General features: G+C 40.6%; 1 non-coding gene across 1 annotated transcript; it reads left to right on the top strand.

Annotated features, from left to right (window-relative positions):
• The first annotated feature begins 4,407 nt into the window (after window positions 1–4,407).
• Window positions 4,408–4,516, top strand: LOC138998682 (U6 spliceosomal RNA). The gene has a single exon (XR_011469196.1). It is a non-coding gene; the product is annotated as a U6 spliceosomal RNA (small nuclear RNA).
• The last annotated feature ends 10,758 nt before the right edge of the window (window positions 4,517–15,274 follow it).

Below are 15,274 nucleotides of genomic sequence, written 5' to 3'. Positions count from 1 at the left end.
ATGGACTTCTCGGGTTTCTTCCGGATTGGCCCATGGAATAGACCATGACAAGTTATAGCTCAGGATTCCCTCATTGACCCAAAAAAGTTATTTCTCTTTTGCACGTGGTTCTTACTATCGTTCGTGTGCCAGGACTCCTACCCTGGGCCAGTCACATAAAGCATCTGACATCGCTCAGCACCAGAGTCCCAGAGGACCAACACGCCCAGTGGCCAGCTTCAGAGCACATCAGAGCAGGATACAATTAGCCTCACAAGCGGCATATCCAAAGAGATATCTAGGCAGGCACCAGAACATGCTGAGATGAATTGCACTCCACCTGGTCAACACCTGTCAGCAGCTCATAGACTACACTGTAGGCGGGTACACTGTAGTCCCAGCCAACTAGCCTGAGCATCGACTCAATACATGCATGGGCCAATAGCCATCAAGAATCAACTACCACAGGAAGGTTCACATAAAACACACGGGACATCCCTGGAGCACTCAACTCAGGTGATCAAGAAGACCTTGCCACTGGGTTCCATAGGACACCGACTACACAAAGCCACACTACCAAGACCTGGATCCTAATACAAAGAAACAAACACACAGAGGCAGCCAAAATGCAAAGAAATATGCCCCAAATTTAAGAACAGGAGAAACATCCAGAAAAAATGCTAAACAAAGTGAAGGCAAGCAATATTCCAGATACAGCATGTTTTAAAAAAATGTTTGTAAGGATGTTAATAGAAGTTAGGCGATGAATGGATGAAATCAGTGGGACTTGAAAACTGGTAGTAGGCATGAAAAAGAACATTTAAGCTATATAAAAGATCCCGTCAGAAATAAAGAGTACAATCTCTGAAATGAAGAATACACTACAGAAAATAAATAGTTGGATGAAGCAGAGAATCAAATTAGTGACTTGGAAGACAAGGTCAGAGAAGACAAAAGCATCAAAAAGAAAACTTTTAAAAATGAGGACTGTTTAAGGGACTTTTGGGACAACAGGAAACATTAACAACATCCACTTTATAGGAGTACAAGGAGAAAAGAAAGATTAAGGGACTACAGTCTATTAAAAGAAATAATGACCGAACACTTCCCTAACCTGGTGAAGGAAGAGACACACAAGTCCACTAAGCCCAGAGTCCCAAACAAGATGAACCCAAAAAGGCCCGACACCAAGACACATCATAAATAAAATGACAAAGATAAAAGACAGGACATTTTAAAAGCAACAAAATAAAGATGGTCAGTTACCTAAAAGGGAGGTCCCATAAGATTGTCAGCTTGTTTCTCTACAGAAACATACCGTGCCAGTAGGGATTGGCACAAAATATTCAAAGTAATGAAAAGCCTCGGACCTTCAACCAAGACTACTTTACTCAGCAAGGCTATCATTTAAAATTGATGGAGAAATAAAGAGCTTCCCAGACAAGAAACAGAAAAAGAGGTGTATTACCACCAAACCATTATTACAAGAACTATCAAGAAGGAATCAAAGGGAAACAGAGTTAAAAGAATAAAACATATCTATGAATAATCACTTTAAATGTAAGTGGCTTAACTGCTGCAATTAAAAGACATGGCAGCTGAATCGATATGAAAACAAGAACCATATATATGCAGTCAACAAGAGACCTACCTCAGAATGAAAGATATACAGACAAAAAGCAAGGAGATGGCAAAAGATATTTCATGCAAATACAAATGAAAAAAAAAAAGCTGGGGAGGTAATACCTATAACTGACAAAATAGACTTTAAAACAAAGGCTATAGCCCTAACCGGTTTGGCTCATTGGATAGAACGTCAGCCTGTGGACTGAAGGATCCCAGGTTCGGTTCCCGTCAAGGGCATGTACCTTGGTTGCAGGCACATCCCAGTGGGGGCTGTGCAGAAGGTAACTGATCTGATGTTTCTATCTCTCTGGCCCTCTCCCTTCCTCTCTGTAAAAAACCAATGGAAATTGTTTAAAAACAACAACAAAGGCTATATTGATCGATAAGGAAGGATACCACATAATGATAAAGAGAGCAATCCAACAAGAGGATTTAACCCTTGCAAATATGTGTTTCCACAACATAAGAGCAAGTAAATGTGTAAATCAAATCCTGATGTACATAAATGGAGAGGTCAACAATAAGAGAGTCATAGTAGGGGATTTTAACATGCCCTTGGCATCAATGGCTGGATCTTCCACACAGAAAATGAAGAAGGAAAGAGTGGCCTTAAATAGCACACTAGATCAAATGGATTTAATTGGTATCTTCAGAGCATTTCACCCTGAAGCAATAGAATATACATTCTTTTTAAGTGGACGTTCAACATTATCCAGATAGACCACATGTTAGGGCACAAAAACAGTCTCAGTAAATTTAAGAAGATTGAAATCATATCAAGGAACTTTTCTGATAATAACTATATAAAACTAGAATTAGAAAAAACTGATCTACAAGTGATCTATTACTGAATTGTACACACCTAAAACCATCCTGCCCTGATAAATTTATTAACAGAGAAATAAAAGCAATGAAAAGCAATATATATATATATATCTGGAGATACATGGTGGTGAGAATTGCTGTCAATATACTTAATGTATACTTAACTGTGGTTAAAACTCTAAATCTCATATTTATTTGACCACAATAAAAATGAGTAATTATAGGATTTAAAAGAAAGAAAAAACTGTAAAACAGAGAAAGTCTTGGAGGCTAATTAACATGTTACTAAACAATGAGTGGTTAACAATGAGATCAAGGAAATAGTGAAATAATACCTTGAAACACATGGAAATGAGAGCACAACAATCCTAACTCTATGGAGGACAGCATAAGCAATCCCAAGAGGGAAATTCATAACATTACAGGCCTACCTCAAGAAACAAGAAAAATCTGAAATACATCATCTAACTTTACACTTAGAGAAACTAGTACAAAAGAAAAACAAAGACACCACAAAGTGAGAAGAATAAAGGAAATAATAAATATCAGAGGAGAAATAAACAAAACGGTAAAAAACAAACAAGAGATCAATGAAGCACCAGCGATTGTGAGTCAGTGGTTAGAGCTATGGTCCATGCACCAAAGCATCATGGGAATAATTCCCAGTCAAGGGCACATACCTGGATTTCAGGTTCACCCCAGACCTCTGTTGAGGGGTGTGTGTGTGAGACAACCATTTGATGTGTGTGTCTCACATTGATGTTTCTCTCTCTATTTCCCCTCCCTCCCCCATTCCCTCCCTTACTCCCTCTTCTCTAAAAAATAAAATTCATTGGAAAATATATCCTTGGTGAGGATTAAAAGAAAAAATAACTTCTCAACCAATGCAGGTGATGGACTGGATAGTTTCACAGTGCATTTCATCAAACAGTCAGAGAAGAACTAGTACCTGTTCTCTTCAAACTCATCCAAAACACTCAAGACAAGGGAAGACTCCCAAGCTCATTTTATGAGTCCAGCATTATCCTAATTCCCAAATCAGAATAAGACTTTACAAAGAAAGAAAATGATAGGCCAATATCCCTGATGAATGTAGATGCTAAAATCCTCAACAAAATATTGGCAAACTGGATCCAGTAATATATTCAAAAGATTACGCAACCATGATGAAGTGGGATTTATTCCAGGGATGCAACTTTGGTACAGTATCTGCACATAAACAAAATGATACAGCATAAACAAAATAAAGAATAAAAATCACATGGTTATAACAATAGATGCAGAAAGAGCAGTCAACAAAACACAGCACCTATTCATTGTAACAACTCTCAGCAAAGGGTGAATGGAGTGAATACATGTCAACATAATAAATATCATGTAGAAAGAAAGAAAGAAAAAAGAAGGCAGAAAGAAAGAAAGAAAGAAAGAAAGAAAGAAAGAAAGAAAGAAAGAAAATGAAAGAAAGAAAGAAAGAAAGAAAGAAAGAAAGAAAGAAAGAAAGAAAGAAAGAAAGAAAGAAAGAAAGAAAGAAAGGAAGGAAGGAAGGAAGGAAGAAAGAAAGAGAAAGAAAGAAAGAAGAAAATGAAAGAAGGATGGAAGGAAGATGTTGAAAGAGATACAAATATGTCAGAGCATATATGATGTTCTAAGATAGGAAGAATTAACAACCTTAAAATGTCCAAAGACATACTTCAGAGAGCGACAACAAATATCAGAAATATTTATATGGAAGCAAAAAAAAAAACTCAACACACAAACACATACACACACACACACACACACACACACACACACACACACCAAAAACAAATAAAAGAAAACCAAAGCAATAGCCACAGTAATCATGAGAAAGAAGAACAAAGTTGGAGGAATCATGCTACCTGATATCAAACTATACTACAAGGCAATAGTAAGAAATACAGTATGGTACTGGCATAAAACAGAAATAAAGATCTTTGGAACAGAATAAAAAGCCCAGTGCTCGACTCGGCAGCAGCACATATACTAAAGTTGGAATGATACAGACGAGATAGGCATGGCCCCTGCGCAGGGTGACACACAAATTCATGAAGCATTCCATATTTCCTGGGCTGGGGGGCGGGACATGGGCTGGAGGGGGAGGGAGACCAGTGGGACTCGGGCTGGGGGGGAGGGTGACAGGCGGGACTTGGGCTGGGGGGGAGGGAGATGGGCGGGACTTGGCTGGGGGGAGGGAGATGGGCGGGACTTGGACTGGGGGGAGGGAGACGCATGGGAATTGGGCTGGGGGGGAGGGAGACAGGCTGGACTTGGGCTGTGGGGGAGGGAGACAGGCTGGACTTGGGCTGGCCGGGAGAAAGACGGGCGGGACTGGGCTGGGACTTTGGCTGGGGTACAGGGAGATGGGCGGGACTTGGCTGGGGGTGAGGGCGACGTTGGGACTCGGGCTGCGGGGCGGGGGTGGGGGGGTGGGGGGGAGATGGGCGGGACTTGCGCTGTGGTGTTGGGACATGGGCTGGCTGAGGGGAGACTAGGGTTTGGGAGACCTCTGTGTCATCCATGTGCAGGTGACCTGGGCCTTCTGGGGAAAAAAAAAGCCCCAAAATAAACCCATAAATTTATGGTCAATTAATATTTGACCAAGGACACAAGAACATACAATGTTGTAGGATAGGCCACTCAATAAATGTGGTTGGGAAAATTAGACAGAAATGTACAAAAATAAATGAACGCAGAATACCTTCTTACACCATATTGAAGAATAAACTCAGAATGGATTAAAGACTTAAAATGAGAATAGAAAATGTACAAATTCTAGAAGAAAATAAAGGCAACAAATTTTCATAGAAAAACTTAACAAATGGGACTACATCAATCTATAACATTGCTGCACAGCAAAGGAAACCATCAACAAAATGAAAAGACAGCCCACTGAATGGGCGAACATATTTGCCAAGGATCCATCTGATAAGGGCTAAATATCCAAAATTCATGAAGAACTTCAAAACTCAACATCATAAAAAATTAAACAATCCAATTTAAAAATGAGCAAAGAACCTAAATAGACACTTTTCCGAAGAGGATCTGCAGATAACTATTACATGAATAAAAAGATGCTGAGCACCACTAATCATTACAGAAATAGAAATTAAAATCACAGTGAGGTATCACCTCACAACTGTCAGAATGGTTATCATCAATAAATCAATAAACATCAAGTGTTGGTGAATATGTGGAGAAAAGGGAACTCTCTTATACTCTTGATAAGAATGCAGATTGGTGCAACCACTGTGGAAAGCAGTATGAAGTTCCCTCAAAAATTAAAAATAGAACTGCTTTATGACCTAACATTTCCACTTCTGAGAATATATCTGCAGAAACCTGAAACACTGATCGGAAAGGATATATGCAATGCTATGTTCACTGCAGCATTACTTACAATAGTGAAGATTCCACAGGAGCCCAAGGGCCCAGCAGCAGATGAGTGGAGAAAGAGCTGTGGTACATTATCACAACAGAATACTACTCACCCACACACAGAGAAAGAAAATGAAGAAAATCTTACTTTTTACAACAGTGTGGACGGAGCTGGTGAGTATTATGCTAAGTGAAGTGAAGTAAGCCAGTCAGAGAAATACAAGTTCCTTATGGTTTCACTTATATGTGGAACCTAATGAACAAAATAAACTAAAATCAAAATAGACACAGGCTCATAGATATAGAAAATGACTGACAACTGTCAGAGGGGAGGGAGGTTGGGGGACTAGGGGAAAAAGGCGAAGGGATTAAGCAAAGAAAAGACTTATAGACACAGACAGCATTTTGGTGATTACAGAGAGAGAGAGGTGTGGGTAGAAGAGGGTTTAGAAATGATAAATAGTGATGGAAGGAGACCTGACCTGGGGGGAGGGGGGAGGGCGGTGAGACATAATTAAACATTCAGATGATGTATTATAGAACTGTGTACCTGAAAGCTACATGATTTCATTAACAATCTCACCCCAATATATTCAATTTAGAAAAATAGGCCATTGTGACACATGCTACAACCTGGATGGACCCTGAGTGGCTCAATGAAATAAGCCAATCACAAAAGGACAAATGCTGTGAGATCCCACTCACATGATGTCTCTAGAGCCATCAGAGTCATAGAGACAGAGGTAAGATGGAGGGTATCATTATTGGGGGAGTGGATGCAGAGTTGTTGTTTAGTGGGGACAGAGCTTCAGTTGGAGAAGATGAGAACAGTGATGGAGATGATGGTGGTGAGGGCAGCACAACAATATGAATGTACTTACCACCATTGGACTGCGCCCTGAAATAGTTAAAATGGTAAATTTCATTGTGTATAAATTACTGTGATAAAAGTATACAAAAAATAGAAGGCACTGTCCTGAGTGCAGGAGAATCGGGTAGAGCTGTTGTCTATTCGCCCTACATGGGTGGTTGGGCCACTGTCAATATCCTGGTTGTGAGATTTTTATAAGATATTATTGAGGGAAACCGGGTCAGATTCCATGGGCCACCTCTGCATTATCTCTTACAAATAATGTGAATCTACAATTATATTTTTTAAAGGTTAAAAAACAAAAGGGGCGACCCAGATTTGGTTGTTTTGCCCCACAGAATCTGGTCCAGCAGGTCCAGTTGGGGTCAGGGCTGAGTATAAGGAATTACCCACAGGAACTGGTGGTCAGTGGGATTGAGGGCCACCATCCAGACCAGTGACCTACACAGCTAAGTTTTCCTCCCATCACGGAGCTTCCACAGCCTTTAGTACAGCTGCTGTGTCTCAGCCACTTCTAAGGCGATCACTCGGGGGAACAGCTCCTTCACTGTACCACCTGGTTTCTTAAAGGAGCTTCAAACTTTTTAAGCATCTCACAAAACACAAAATGGGCAGCGCAATCCTCCCACAGTGACCCTCTGCTTCATTAAACCACATTCACCAAGTGACAAGGATGTGCCTTTAGTGCCATTTCAGGAACGCTGGGCCCGGGTCTTGTCGACAGAGCAGATTCACTTCTCGGTGTCTTGTTTGTGACCTGGGCCCAGGGCCCAGGAGTGACGCCACCCAAGGACAAGGATCAAGAAAGGCAGCATTGTCGTTGGAAGCACGTGCCTTTTAATCATCTACAGATCTCAACTGCAGAAAAGACACCTATGCTCTGCTAAAGGTCAGGAAAATAAATAATTTTTCTCTTTGTACTCGACAGAGTGGTGCTTAAAATTTAGGTAAAAATAATACCCTGTCTTCATATGCTCTCTCCTTTCAGAGATGGCTCCAATTTTCCTGTCAACCTGATTGCCAGATGGAAGAAGTAATGCTGGTGAGTGAAATCAACACATCCCATTTTTAAGGGGTTAAACGAAGATGAGAGACAGAGTGTCACTCACTAAAGGTTTGATACTTTACTCTGTGGTCAAGTAGGGAGTTTCTAATTGTCCATCAAAACCTGTATCATTAGGGTAATGACGTAGGGCTGCCATGAAGGTCTTTTCATTGTCTGTACCCCATAAAATCTTGCTCTTTTTGGTCCATGATGTGGGCCACGGGTCCATCAAAGCTCATCCTCTCCACACAGTGACTCAGAGCACACCGGAGAGGCCAGGATAGGCTCTGCACACGCTGATGCTGAGGTCACCACCAGACCCGCCGAGACAAAAGTGAGGTCCGAACTTTATAGGCCCCACAGCCTTATACAGTGGGCTCTGGGCCCTGCCACTCAGTGGTGGGAAGACGGACTGGGGAGCTTGTCCAGTAGGGGCAGCACATCCATCCCCAGCCTCATGTGAACTCTGGAGGGAGAAAGGAACTGCATGTGAACAGGCACAAGGGTCAAGTGCAAGAGGCCAGGGCAGTAGTGCCCCAGCCTGCAGACACACCACATCCTGCACTTAGTTCCAAGTACAAGCTCTTTTTTTGCAATAGTAACAATTGTAGGTTTGACTTTGAAGAAAAAAAAAACACCTCAAATTACATTAGAGATTTCAATTTTTGTTTGTCACATCTTCGATGGATGTTATCTGAACCCAATGTGGTAATCATTTCACAATGTATGCAAATCAAACCATTGTTTGATTTGCCTTAAACTTTTACAGTGGTGTATATCAATTATTTCTCAATAAAGCTGAGATGTTATCTGAACCCAATGTGGTAATCATTTCACAATGTATGCAAATCAAACCATTGTGCTCTCTGCCTTAAACTTTTACAGTGGTGTATATCAATTATTTCTCAATAAAGCTGGGAGAAATAAACAGTATCTTAATAAATGGGGGGAAAAGTGATTATAGATATAGTGAAATGCATACACCATAAATGAAAACAAATCAGGGTGCACATGTAATAAATAATATCATCTTGCCTGAAAGGTGTGCTCAGTGGTTGAGCATTGATCATGCATGAGGAAGTCATGCATGGAGTCCCCGTCAGGGCTCATGCCCTGGTTGTGGGCTCCATTCCCAGTAGGGGGAATGTAGGATGCAGATGATGAATAATTCTATCTCATCATTGATGTTAATATCTCTCTCTCCCTCTCCCTTCCTCTCTGAAGTCAATACAACATATATTTTTTAAAATTATTAATATATTTTTTATTGATTAAGATATTACATATGTGTCCTTATAACCACGTTACCCCCTAACCCCCCACCCCCAGCTCATGCCCTCAGCTCCCTGTTGTCCGTGTCCATTGGTTAGACCTATATGCTTGCATGTAAGTCCTTTGGTTGATCTTTCCCCCTCACCCCCACCCTCCCCTACCTTCCCTCCAAGGCCTGACAGTCCAATCAATGCCTCTCCGTCTCTGGATCAGTCCTTGTTCATCAGTTTATGTTGTTCATTATATTCCACAAATGAGTGAGATCATGTGGTATTTATCCTTCTCTGACTGGCTTATTTCACTTAGCATAATACTCTCTAGTTCCATCCATGCTGTGGAAAATGGTAAGAGTTCCTTTTTCTCCTTCCTCTTCTTAAAGAATACCTTTCAGCATTTCATATAATGCTGGTTTGGTGGTGATGAACTCCTTTAGCTTTTTCTTATCTGTGAAGCTCTTTTTTTTAAATAATTAAATCTTTATTGTTCAGATTATTACATTTGTTCCTCTTTCCCCGCCCCCATAACTCTGCCCTCATGAGAACCCTTATGGCTGGTTCACCACAGGGTTCCTGGTCTGTGATGGTGTTCACATTAGTTGACTCATTTGGCGGGGCGGAAAACCCACAAATACATTGATTAGAGAAAGAATAGGGAGAGACATCCATTTGTTGTTCCACTAACTTTATATTCATTGTTTGATTCTTGCATCGTCCCTGAGGATGGAATCTGCAACCTTGGAATTATTGAGTCAACTGAACTATCTGGCCAGGGAAATACTTACCAGGGGTTTTAAGTAAAATAACTAATGTATCTATGAATAGGTAGATACTATAACCACTGTGATGAGAGATAGTGACTAAAATTCAGTATGTCTCGTGTTCTCTTTATATGGATATATTTGAAATAAGCTGTTACAAAGGTAGATTATGTCCTTGCATCAGTAATTTCATGTGCCAATTAGGAAGCACTGAAAAGGGGAGGAGGATTTGGTTTCAGGGATGCAGACATGTATGGAAACATAAAAGTGCATGTTAAGAAATGTGTTTTAGGAGAGACCAAGATGGCGGCGTAGGTAAACACCGGAGACCGCTGCCGCAAACAACCATTTCAAAAATACAACTAAAAGACTGAACGGACATCACCCAGAACCACAGGAAGGCTGGCTGAAGAGAGACTCTACAACTAGAAGGAAAGAGAACAGCAAATCGAGGCTCAGAGGCGGCGCAGTGTGGAAAATACAAAGGTACCGAGGTGCGCGCGCAAAGCGGGCTGGTGGCTGAGGGCGCGGTTGTCGTTTTCGGTCGGGAGTGAGTCTCAGACTCTGGGCTCCAGATCCGGGCGAGTCTCTAGGGACCCAGACTCAAACGGGAGAAGCGGGATTATCCGGCATCAGTTGGAACCTGAGGGCAGCTTTCTCTCCGAGGTTTGCAGCGGCTGCCGGGGTTCTGAGAAGCAGAGCCTCTGGGAACGGGACTGAGCGTGGCCATAACTGCTCCCTCCGCCCGCCCTGTTGATCCCGCCCCGCCCAAAGCCTGCGCACAGCCATTTGCTGATTGCCTCAGGCAAAGGCTGGATTAGCGCCTCCCCAGAAGGCAGACGTTTTCTTTACAGCTGATTCCTATAGCCAGTCGGCCTGGGGGTCAAATCCCTCTAGTGTTAACTACAACAATTAAGGCTTGGCTAGAACAAGACTGCGCACAGAGACCACAAGGGGGTGCACCAAGAAAGCATAAAAGATGCGGAGACAAAAAAACATGACAGAAATGGAGGATATGGAGCTAAGAATCGCAATTTTGAGGGCTTGCCATAAATTTGTACAGAGCCTCACGAAAACTAATGAGACCCTCAATGCTACGATAAAGAAATTAGAAAGTAAGCATACACGGACTGAAATAAAGAATATTATACCCAATAGCAGACCAGAGGAGTACAAGAATCAAACCAAAGATTCGACAAAAAACACCCAATTGGAAAAGCAAAATGAAAAAAGAATCCGAAAGTGTGAAGATAGTGTAAGGAGCCTCTGGGACAGCTTTAAGCGGTCTAATATCAGAGTCATTGGAGTCCCAGAAGATGAGAGACAGCAAGATATTGAAAACCTATTTCAAGAAATAATGGCAGAAAACTTCCCCCACCTGGTGAAAGAAATGGACTTACAGGTCCAAGAAGCGCAGAGAACCCCAAACAAAAGGAATCCAAAGAGGACCACACCAAGACACATCATCATTAAAATGCCAAGAGCAAAAGACAAAGAGAAAATCTTAAAAGCAGCAAGAGAAAGAGGCTCAATTACCTACAAGGGAATACCCATACGACTGTCAGCTGATTTCTCAACAGAAACTTTGCAGGCCAGAAGGGAATGGCAAGAAATATTCAAAGTGCTGAATACCAAGAACCTACAACCAAGATTACTTTATCCAGCAAAGCTATCATTCAGAATTGAAGGTCAGATAAAGAGCTTCACAGATAAGGAAAAGCTAAAGGAGTTCATCACCGCCAAACCAGTATTATATGAAATGCTGAAAGGTATCCTTTAAGAAGAGGAAGAAGAAGAAAAAGGTAAAGATACAAATTATGAACAACAAACATGCATCTATCAACAAATGAATCTAAGAATCAAGTGAATAAATAACCTGATGTACAGAATGAACTGGTGATTATAATAGAATCAGGGACATAGAAAGGGAATAGACTGACTATTCTTGGGGGAAAAAGGGGTGTGGGAGATGCGGGAAGTGACTGGACAAAAATCATGCACCTATGGATGAACACAGTGGGTGGGGAGTGAGGGTGGAGGGTGGGGTGGGAGCTGGAAGGAGGGGAGTTATGGGGGGAAAAAAGAGGAACAAATGTAATAATCTGAACAATAAAGATTTAATTAAAAAAAAAAAAAGAAAAAAAAAAAAGAAATGTGTTTTATCTGGCTGGTGTTCCTCAGTGGTTCAGGATCAAGCTATGAACCAGGAGGTTACAGTTGGATTACTGTCAGGGCAAATATCCAGGTTGCAGGCATGATACCCAGTGTAGGTCTTCAGGAGGCAGCTGATCAATGATTCTCTCACATCACTGATGATTCTCAATCTCTTTCCCTTCCTCTAATAAAAACATATTTTAAGTATATACTTATTTAGTTTAAATTTGTTTTAAGTCAATTATACTTATATCAAACTTTTAAAAATGTTTAAAACTTGTCACTTTCCAATATCTCATGAATGTTTTTGAGTATATTCATTGCTACTGTATCAGTATGCTGAAAATAAACTGTAATGAGGTATACTGAAATATCTTATGTCCATGCTCAATGGCATCATTCTGGCAGTTTGACGTGCCAAACTATGGTGTTGATGAGAGTATTTATACCAGCAAATTTGTAAAATACTACAACCTAGACTTTACTTAATGTGTTGTTAAATGCTTAGACTTAAAGACCACCAGTAGAGAATGTGAACAATGCAGGTTAAACTTATAAGTGTAAGGTACAAGTGGGATATAAATCACATGTAAAGTAAAAATTGAGAAAAAAATATTTTGTATATAGAATTCCAAACCAAGAATTCCACATGGCAAAGAAGTCAGTGGAGTCATTGAGGAATGAGTGAAACTCAAACATATGTCTTAGAGGCTGCACTGACCTCCTATTGGTTAGATTCATAAATTAACTTTAAAAATAAACAAAAATCCTGAGCAGACATTTGAACAAAGGAGATAAAGACAGTGTAAAGAAATGCATGAAGAAATGATCGCCATCAAACATTTTTACGGAAATGGAATTAAAACAAAAGCAAGTTAACAGTATACTCATTGATGGGGCTAATATTTAAAAAGATTAACCTTCACATGTGCTGGCAGGGTTTCAGAAAAATGGAATTTTCATTACTGTGGGTGGGAAGGCCAAGTGATTGACCATTTTAGATCACAGTTCTCCATATGTTAAAATGTAACACATTCACTGACACTGGAACAGTTTGATCCCTAAGACATACATCTGTAGAAAGAACGGAATACAACATTCCCAGCGATTTATTTTTATTTATTTTTAAAATTTTTGTTTTTAGTATATTTTATTGATTTTTCACAGAAAGGAAAGTAGAGGGATAGAGTTAGAAACATCGATGAGAAAGAAACATTGATGAGCTGCCTCCTGCACAGGCCAACGCTCTACCCACTGAGGCAAACCGGTTAGGGCCCAGGTGTTTTATTTATAAAATCCCAAACGCACAAATAACTGAAACCATACACAGCTCAGTAGTTAAAGTGGTTATCCACAGAATACATTATTTCCTAGAAATAAAAAAATTAACTATTTACATAAACAATAGTGTCGAATCTCAAAATATCTGTGTAGCATGAAGGAAACCAGTGTTTGTTAAAGAGAATGCACCTTATAGTGCCAATACAATTATGAAAAATATAAAATACTCTACTGTACAGGAAGTTAAATCGATGCCTGCATGGAGGGCTGGGAGGCAGAAAGATGACTAAAGGACTGGAGGTAAATACAGGGTGTGGCAAAAGTAGGTTTAGAGTTGTTGGTATGGAAATAATACAATGATTAATAAATAACAACACAAATATAAACTCTGCATGGCCTTTTGTGCCTCATGTTGTTGGCTGTGATCATGTGCACTGAAAGCCAGTGGCTTGCTTCCAGGTCAGGGCACATGCCTTCCCGAATCCCCAATAATTGGTCACACGGGAGGCAGATGATTGCTGTTCTCTCCCTCTCCCTTCCCTTCAAAATTTAATAGAAAATACATTTTAAAATACATAAAATAGTTACTTGAAAAAGAGAATTAACCGTGTCTTTTGGCATACTCACATCAGTAAGCCTACTTTTTCCCCAACATGGATGTGGGTAACAGAGAAGCCTATTTTACCTGTGATGGTTTCTCAGCTTTATCTGCATGTTCAACCTTACCAAATACTACACATTAGAAAACTGCATTCCCTTGCTCGTCAGTTATACATATACCTAAGTAAAGTCTTAAAAGGTGGTTTCATGTAAATCCTAGATATCCCTCTGTTGTTAGAAAATTAAGATGGCAACCCTATATACACAGGACCATCCCTCTCCTCATTTCTTGGAAGGACCAGCCTTGCCTCAGTGACAGCAAATATTGGCAAGCAGTGAAGACTATTGCCATCAGCCCAGCCGGTGTGGCCCAGTGGTCGAGCATTGACCTATGAACCAAGAAGTCAAGGTTCAATTCTTGATCAAGTCACATGCCCAGGTTGTCAGCTTGATCACCAGAGCAGGGCGTGCAGTAGGCAAGTGATCAATGATTCTCTCTCATCATTGATATTTTGCTCTCTCTCTCTTTCTCTCCAAAATCATAAAAGTATATATTAAAAAAAAACTATTGCCATGAAATTCAGCAGGAATGCTGACTGCTTACAAAAGATACATCCTGGGACAGATTGCAGGATTATTCTTCCTCTAGCTTTGACTTCTTGCCTGTTGAGCATCTACCTTATATAAACACTCTAGAGGGGCCAGGGAATACCCAATAGCATTAGGTTATTTTATGTGCCAATGACGTCAGCTACACGAAACAGTTCTGGAGGTCCTGAGACTGTCTGAACATAAAGGTCACACAAACCACAGACCCTAGACCTTGGTGGCTTTATGTTCAGAAGAGGCGCCTATCATTTAATTTACTGCAGGCTTTCCCACTCACTATTGAAACAGTGTTTCTGTCATAATTGTGGTTCCACCTCAGAGTCTTACAAAAAATGACACCAGCCTATGAAATTCCATACGTCCTACCTAGCACATGGCTCCTTTGCAGTACATGGAGAGCAGGCTCTCTAAACATTGCTGAATCTTATGCAATACATACTGTGAACACAGAACATGATTCATATTGGTCACAGAAGCAGAGTGACCTTCAGAGTGACCTTTGCCCTCACCAATAATCAAGGCACTAGGCTGCAGATTAAATGCACAGTCATGTGTTCTTTATTTCAAGGCCATGGGCTGCAGTAAATAATAAGCCAATATTGGGAAAAAAAGTGATTTCTTGCCATTATGCTCTCCCTTCCAAACCCCATAAATTTTGGGATAAACACAACATCTATTCATCTCTGCATGCTGACAGATCACATTTGTGTTTGCAAATCATCTGTGGCCGTGAATCAAACCAAAATTAAAGGTACAAATGTAAAAACACCTTTTAAAAAAGATCATAAACCAAAGCACAGGAGAGCAAGGGGTTTGCGGGTTGGTGACTAAGAATCCCCCCAAATTTATCAAAGCATAA

The sequence above is a fragment of the Myotis yumanensis genome, unplaced genomic scaffold, assembly GCF_028538775.1.
Source record: "Myotis yumanensis isolate MYYU_CA2020_CCGP unplaced genomic scaffold, mMyoYum1.0.hap1 SCAF_20, whole genome shotgun sequence".
Taxonomy (NCBI): domain Eukaryota; kingdom Metazoa; phylum Chordata; class Mammalia; order Chiroptera; family Vespertilionidae; genus Myotis; species Myotis yumanensis.
This window is presented reverse-complemented; position numbering and strand designations above follow the sequence as displayed.